General features: G+C 40.7%; 1 long non-coding RNA gene across 1 annotated transcript; it reads left to right on the forward strand.

Annotated features, from left to right (window-relative positions):
- Positions 1-2,390: 2,390 nt before the first annotated feature.
- LOC142787029 (uncharacterized) lies at positions 2,391-5,509 on the forward strand. The gene is made up of 3 exons (XR_012889219.1): positions 2,391-2,559; positions 5,238-5,374; positions 5,441-5,509. It is a non-coding gene; the product is annotated as an uncharacterized LOC142787029 (long non-coding RNA).
- The last annotated feature ends 2,150 nt before the right edge of the window (positions 5,510-7,659 follow it).

Genomic DNA, 7,659 nt, shown 5'->3' on the forward strand with positions numbered 1-7,659 from the left:
CTGTTTGATTGTGTTTTTATAATAATTGCCGCTTTCTAATTCACATACTAGCTTTCTTGTTTGTGCTGAGAAATTTTCAAGGTTTTTTTGCGTGTAGAGCTAGAGGAAAGGCTCCCGCAACATTTCAGTAACACTAATTTGGTATATTTGAAAGTGAATGACAGCAATAAAACATAAACACAGAAATAACTACAGTCAGCACGAGCGCTGAACGAACAACTGTTTTTTTTTTCAATGCAGGAATGCTATAAATTGACAAGAAAGAAGCATTGACCCAATAAGCAACACCTCATAATCGCAACAAGGACAAGGAGAGAATCTTTATCGTCATTTAGAATCTATTAGCACTCGCGAAACTAATGAACTATTTGTAAACTCCACATTCGAGTTAGTTTAGTAGATGTAAGAAAGGTGGTTTGGTTTGTTGAGATTTCCCTGCAAGAGCAGGTACACACATCAAATCCCGTGACTAAAATCACGTAAAAACGTACAGTGTGTGGTAGCGTGACAATAATATCACGTAAGAGCACGTAAAACGTGTCGTAAAATGCCAAATATGCGCCACGGTAAACATTTTGCCACCATTTATTTGGACAAGGAGGGGGGAAGTGTTTGCTGTCCCCAATCACAAGTCAAGAACTGAAAATGGTGGTGGGAGAGCAACTAAAACGAAAACAATCTCCAGCCATGTTTCCAACAAGATAGTTAATTTATCTACCTGACAAATTAATTTCACTAATAACATTACATTCCCAATAAGCATACTCATTCATGTGGTTCTCGTCTTGATGCTCGTCATGAGAAAGGAAATGTCCCCAGAGGAAAAGGGGGAGAACACGCTTTCTCAGTCATTGGTGGTTATTTCAGATCTCCCAAAAAAGAGAGGGGGGCGCTTGCTTGGCTGAGGGCACTAACTTGGCATTTCACGGTAGTAACGTGACTGCAGTCACTTAACGCGACAAGGTTTTCCGTTTTTAAAATCACGTTACCTAATGGCACATGCTTTCACACGTCTGAAAATTATGTAACATGACGCAACAGGTAAGGTAGTAACTACACACATTTCTGCAAGACCCACGTGGTGCCGAAACCTAACAGAAATGAAATAAGGATAGCCAAGCCGAATCATACTAAGTAACGGCTAGCGAAGACTTTCAATCTCAAGCAAAAGCCTGACAGGACTTGCAAAACTTGCGAAAAACTCGGAGCAGGCTTGAGCTTCGTTTTCATGTGTAGCAGGTTTAAGCGCATTCGCAGACTCCAAGTGCATTGCCTTCTCAATACGTAGTCTGGCGTTGGTTCCAGCTACATGCCTTCCTCATATCCGCCATAAGGCAATGAACGACTTGGTGCACACCATTGGCTCTTTGAAGCTATCCTATAATTCCTACTGCAAGTTCGGTTGTTATGTGACCTACTAATGCCCTAATTAATCCTTTAGCGAATCAGCGAAGGGCCTACTGTGAGTCAATAAGCCACCACGCGAACTTACGCAGCTGTTCGCTTTGTTGATGCTTTGCAGGTGTTGATGAGTAAATAGTTATTAGCGCTTTGCAAAGGATTTGGCCCTTAGAATTCGTTCTCGCTGGGCAATTCACATGTTTTGATGCCCCACGTAAATGCGTACTTTCACCACGTAACATTACGCGCTTTAGAGAGACTCCTTTTAGTACACTCGTGTAGTGTTTTAAAAGAAAATTCAAGCATTGTTGTTTCACTGTTTTAAGAAATCCTAGTTGCCACACGAATTTCCTGGTTTCGATTATGACTTCAACCAAACACATTTCTTAAACATTTGATCTACATCTTTCCCGAATTGTTGCTCTCGCCAACGACGCCGACACCAACACTGGAATCGCTGGAAGCTAGCTCTCTAACACTTTCACGTTTAAAAAATAGCTTATACCTTGCTCTCATGTTGGTGCTAGATTTACGCCTCTATAGGGAAAGCTGCACCTTTTTTTGCGTAACAGTTTGCAGATGCATAATAGTTTTGCGTAGCAGTTCATTTTCCATAACAGTTCACAGAGGTCGAGGCTCCAGCGTTCTATCAGTGCTAAGTCAGATACCTCAGATAAAGCTCTCAAAGATATATCTCGATATCTCGACCTCAGTACAAAAGCCTCAGTACAAAAGGAGTGCGGTGTCAGTACAAAAGAAGTGTTGTGTTGCGCGAAATCTTAGTAGAAATGCCCTTAGTTCAACTTCCATAGAAATAGGACAATTTGCGCACGCTGTTTTTGTTGGCATGTAATCTCATAACTACATGGAAAAGAAAGAATTGCGTCTCAGCATAGCTGCTTGTGGATTTCGTGCATTACACCTGCTTTTGACAAATATGAACAATGCTGGTGAGACTCGGGCTCATTGTATATTGAACTAGGCTGAATTTTATCAGTTATGTGGCTTTTTGGGAGTTTGCCGCGTCAGCTCGTAGACATTAGCTGAAATAGCAAGGTGGAGATGTTGGTGCCTAAAATTCTTCTCTATGCCTGTAGTTTGACCGTATTAGAAGGAAATTGTTGGGATTGTCTAAAGAGAAGCCACACTATAAAAAAGGTAGGTTTTCAATTGCGACTGTTCACATAGTTACTGCATTGTTCCTTTGTTTTTATTTATACGGTATTTTTCAGATAGAGGTGCATCAAAATTTCACGAACGACGAGTTCGAGTTTCACGACAAAAATTATTACTTTGGTTTCTCGTAGTGCTTCTCTATCGTTACCCTACCGGACTGAGTGATATATATTATCGTCAGTATATCAGTACCTAGTGGTGTGCTCTTCTACTGCAATTGCACAATGAACATGTTTACGTCAGAAACGTTAATGCAGCTCATCACCGCCCTGTTATTTAGATTGTCTGAAGGAACGAAAGCTAAGCAGTGAATTAGAAACGTTTCCTAATAAATTCAAAACACAAATTCATTGCTATTCAACAGAATTTTGCATGACCACCGTAAAAAGTGTGGCCCCTGTCCTTTTGTACTTTTTTTTTCAATGTTGTTGCGCTGTCTGACGAATATACAGCGTGGTGCTAGTAGCTTATTCAGGTGACTCTCAACGTGAATTTTTGTCTCCTGCACTACGACAATCATTATTGTCAAACTAACAAACAGATAAAAAAATCTGTATGCGCACGAGTTGAATACTGTGTGCCGTAGAAACAGATGGGGTAGTCAAGAATGCAGCTGATTGTTCCGGAAAGTCAAATCACAAACAAATCAACAAGAGCTGAAATGTTGTGTCCCGCCATTCAAATTACATTTCATGTGACCCGGAAAAGTTGAGGAAAGGATCAGGGATAAGGGCTAGTATGCTCAGTAAACCAGTTTGCACATTTAAGGTTGTATTGCCGCGTGTATAACACTCCACGAAAAGATTGATAGTTTTGACAAACCAAAACACCCATGACATTGGTATTTTAGTTTGCCCACCACCCTTGACTTATGGTGTTGTAGACACGGCAAGCATCTTTAACGGTGCAAACTTGTATACTGTGAGCCATATCTGTTTCGGCGAAATATTAGTCTTAGAAATGAACAGTCTCCAAAGCTACTAAACAATCGCGGGGGCCGCCGTACACTCTTTTGCTCAGCAAATGATGACCATCATGTTCCCACTGTTCATCTCTTAGTTGCAAGAAGTTTCAAAGAAGGATTGTGTCATCACATTTGATCAGTAGAACACCAGACTACCCGTAATGTAGTTTACCCTTTTTCCGGACCTATAGAGATAGCAGGCTAAAATACAGAAAAACAACAACTTCAATTGCAGTACTTGTGCTGAGGAAAAAACTATTACAGCACTGTTATGGAAACTGCAAGTATCGGCATAGCTCAGATTTAAATTTTGTGTTTAAAGGAGTTCTCATTGCGAAGCAACCATACTGTTTTTTCTTGGCCATGAAGGTTGTGACTCCACGTTACGTACAATTTCAGCAGCAGTATTTATTTTTGTAGGCAGGCCTATTTACTGCAATTTTACATGAGTTAAACCATGCTGCATGCTACGTATCTGCCTTCAAAATTTTTATTCATGGCTATGCAAGACACCGCCAGTTTTTTTTAATTATATAAAAACAATATGGGAAGGCAGTTATGTTAGAGCCAGAAGTATCAGTCAGCCTTTTGAGTCACACTTTCTATACGTCGATTACGAAAGGCAGACAAATGCATTCAAGGTGTGTACTTTTTTAAACCAACTGTGAGTCATTTAAAACAGAACCTATACAATACAGTATGTTCCTTCAGGAATCCTGCGTAAATGCTTCATGGTTTTGATGGTCACTGTGTAGCACATGTAAATTTAAGCATGTTATATAGCTTGTTGGCTATCGTATATACTATTTCAAGTGGCCCCGTATTCAAAGTTTTTATGCATCACTTTATCCGAATAGTATCCTCACAGTAAAAAAAGAACTCTCTAATATTCAATTCTATTATATAATGGACTGCGACTATAGGAAAAAAGTTGTTTCGCAACGCAGCAAAACGTTGTTGTTCGCTATTTCTTTGCGCTGCGTATATTTCGAACTTACCGCAGGAAATACCATATTCAACGTTTCGGGATTGTGCAACCATATGCATTGTATTTTTCTTGTTACAATTGTTCTATTGTATTGATGATGCAAGTATTAAAAAGTAATGAAGGCCACCTTGCACAATAAATTATTTGACATGTGTAATGCTTCAGGTGAGGCCAACATACTCTTTCGGTTCAGGAAAATTTCAGCACGTCATAGATCTTGCAGGTGCGTCGGTGCAGATGATATACATTGTTTCGAAAAGTAAGTTGATGGGGCCAGTAAAAGTTTTTATGCATGCTGAAGCCCTTAGTTGAGAGCAAAACGTTGTTTGAAATAGTACACTGGATCATTCACAACTACATCTATACCATCGAAGGCATTTATTGACGAGTTATGCAAACAAAACTGCGAATAAAAGCACGCGAATAGGGCGAGCCTTGTGACGTGCGAATGTCTTGCCATCGTGAAAGTAAATACTAACTACGACTTTAAACGAGTTTGTTGAACTTTCAATTAAGATCCGCTGTGAACATCTTACCTTTCTTTCATAATCTTTGTAGTGTGAGCATCGACATCATGCTTTCTTAGTTATAATTTGTGATCCGTTAGGATGCTAGGTTTTACTTTATTTTGGGATCAGCACAGGTGACATTGAGTTCATTCAGTTTGTGGCTATGGCTATAATGCGTGTACGTTCACTTTTATTTCAGTTTTATTACACGTCGGAACCAATATGGACACATACGACATCTGGATACACCCGTATAAGGTGTTTAGTAGACCGGGTGAACGCAATGGAGAAGAAGTCCGTATTCTTCACACGATCTTGCTACAACAGGGGACACAAGTAATATTCTAGACACAACAAACCCTGGAGTGATGTTGATATATTTTGTAATTTTTGTATTTGCAGGGTGTCTAGAGCGTTTGAAGGAATATTTGTCACTGGTCGAAAAAAACATATGGACGTTAAAAATTTAGGTACGTCTGACAGTAAGAGTCCTCATTTGCATGATCCCACAAAGGACAGCATGCACATATTTTTTTCTTATAATGGTTGATATTGTGAAGTATTTTTGCCATTACTTAAGCTTGCGAAGCTGCTTTGCTCTTATATCTGACAGATGGGTGGCATGTCACGAAATAACTGAAAGACAGTGTGAGCTTTAAATGCGGCTTTCCTATTGTAACTACTTATATGAACATAGAATAAATAAGATAGCCTTCTACAATTTCACCACCGTCCAGGAAGAAAGTTCCAAGAGTTTCCATGCCAAAGTTCAGCTGCGTGGTTCATTCTAAAAGTCATCTTCTTTGGCACTGCTGTTTCTGTAGCAGTGTATGTGGATAGCTTGGAGTATATTGAATAAATGTCTGTGCGTCACACACGAGGATCATCGACATGCTTTGGCTCAGTGAAGAGGGAAATCATTACGTAGAATGGTACAGCTGTAGTACGTCTGATCTTGACACCACTGGCAAGCTAGTAGACAATTGATTTCCGTAAGAGTAGGAATTAAGCAACAAGCACGAATCAAAAGTCGAATGAATATGTCATATATTGAGAACTTCCTTTTAGAAGGGTTGCATAAGGCCAACAGGGTCACCTTGTTCCGTAAAATGGTGTTATGCATTGAGTAGACAAGCTATTCTGCCAAACTGTATAGTTTTCAATGCCCTCGACAAGGAAGTGGTTGGAAAGCTGTGGTAAGAAGACGTCCACGGTGAAGCAACAAGCGTGTGGTTCATGTTCTCGCCAATACTCCAACACATCGCACGCAGTACGATCAACTTGGTAATAACAGAGTAATTGTATCTGGAATTCTACGTCCTTAAACTGCGATATAACTATGGAGGATGCTCCAAAGAAAAGTTCTTCAAGTTATGACTGTCTGTTGTTCTTTGTCTTGTACTAACATCGCACAGTACACCGGCCTCTGACGTTTCAACAGCATTAAAATGCGACCACCATGATCTGAATCAAATCAGCGACTTTTGGGCCAGCAGGCGACTACAGAAGCACTTCTCCAGCGTATCGGACAACATAGACTCAAGAAAACGAGCATTTTATAATAAAATTCGGCCTCTCGCATTCATTCGTTATTTAAAATGAACCTAAGTAGCACCACACTTCAGAAAATGGCACGAATGGCAGAGAAAATGGCAGTGTTTTGCTCCATTCCGTTCGTGTCCGCCCAACAACGGAGACTCCACGTAAGTGTCTTTGAATGAGTGAGAATGTGTCGTAATGAACTTGCGTGTTATTCTCGCTTCTCCGATCATAAAGAAACTTTTTGTCGTCATCAAGAGGCCACTGCAGGGAGTGAGATTAAAATGTCGCCAGATAGTATCATTACCTATCGCTGAAAGGCTAGCTAATATCGAAGGCAGTGCAATACAATCAGAAGCATACAAATCTCCTCTGGAGATGTGCACGTGCTTCGGCCTGACACTCGAGTCTAGAGGCTGTGTTGGCAAGATCATGCATGAGAGCTGAGTGTCAACCGTGCATTTTTAGAATTTCTGAGAAGGAGCACGCCAATATAGAACGCTAGCAAGAGCGAAGACAGAAGCTCGCGTTTTGGCTCTGCTGGCCACCCAACTTCAAGGAGAAGAATGACCTCAATATTTTCTTCTGTGAACAACGTCACAAGATGCCCAAAGAAGATCGCACGTAATGTGACGGGAATCTCCGATCCCAAGAACCATATCGTAAATCGTCTAATCATTATTATTCATTTCCCGTGAACATTAAACCGTGAAACAAACGAGCAAGGTCCCTGTTTTCATCAAATTTCGTGCGACAACAATTCTCCGTTTCTGTCACCTACAGGATTTGTTCAAAGGGTCATGCCAGTGGTTACAATGTAAAGTCTATGCCTATAACAAGCCGAGACGGGGTGCTTTTGGTCGAAGGGAAAGTTTGAACGTACACGATTTTCACAGCGAAAGCTGTTATAAGAACAGAACACGGCTTAGCACGGCGCTGTAGTTGTCCGCCACCACTGCTGCCGTAGGTGTTCGTAACCAGTGTCGACCAAAAAACTCAGTAAATAAAAATAACAACGTCACAGTGGGTTAGAACCCGGGTCCACTGCATGTCATTCCGATATTCTTACCACTGAGCCACGC

The sequence above is a fragment of the Rhipicephalus microplus genome, unplaced genomic scaffold (genome assembly GCF_043290135.1).
Source record: "Rhipicephalus microplus isolate Deutch F79 unplaced genomic scaffold, USDA_Rmic scaffold_42, whole genome shotgun sequence".
NCBI lineage: Eukaryota > Metazoa > Arthropoda > Arachnida > Ixodida > Ixodidae > Rhipicephalus > Rhipicephalus microplus.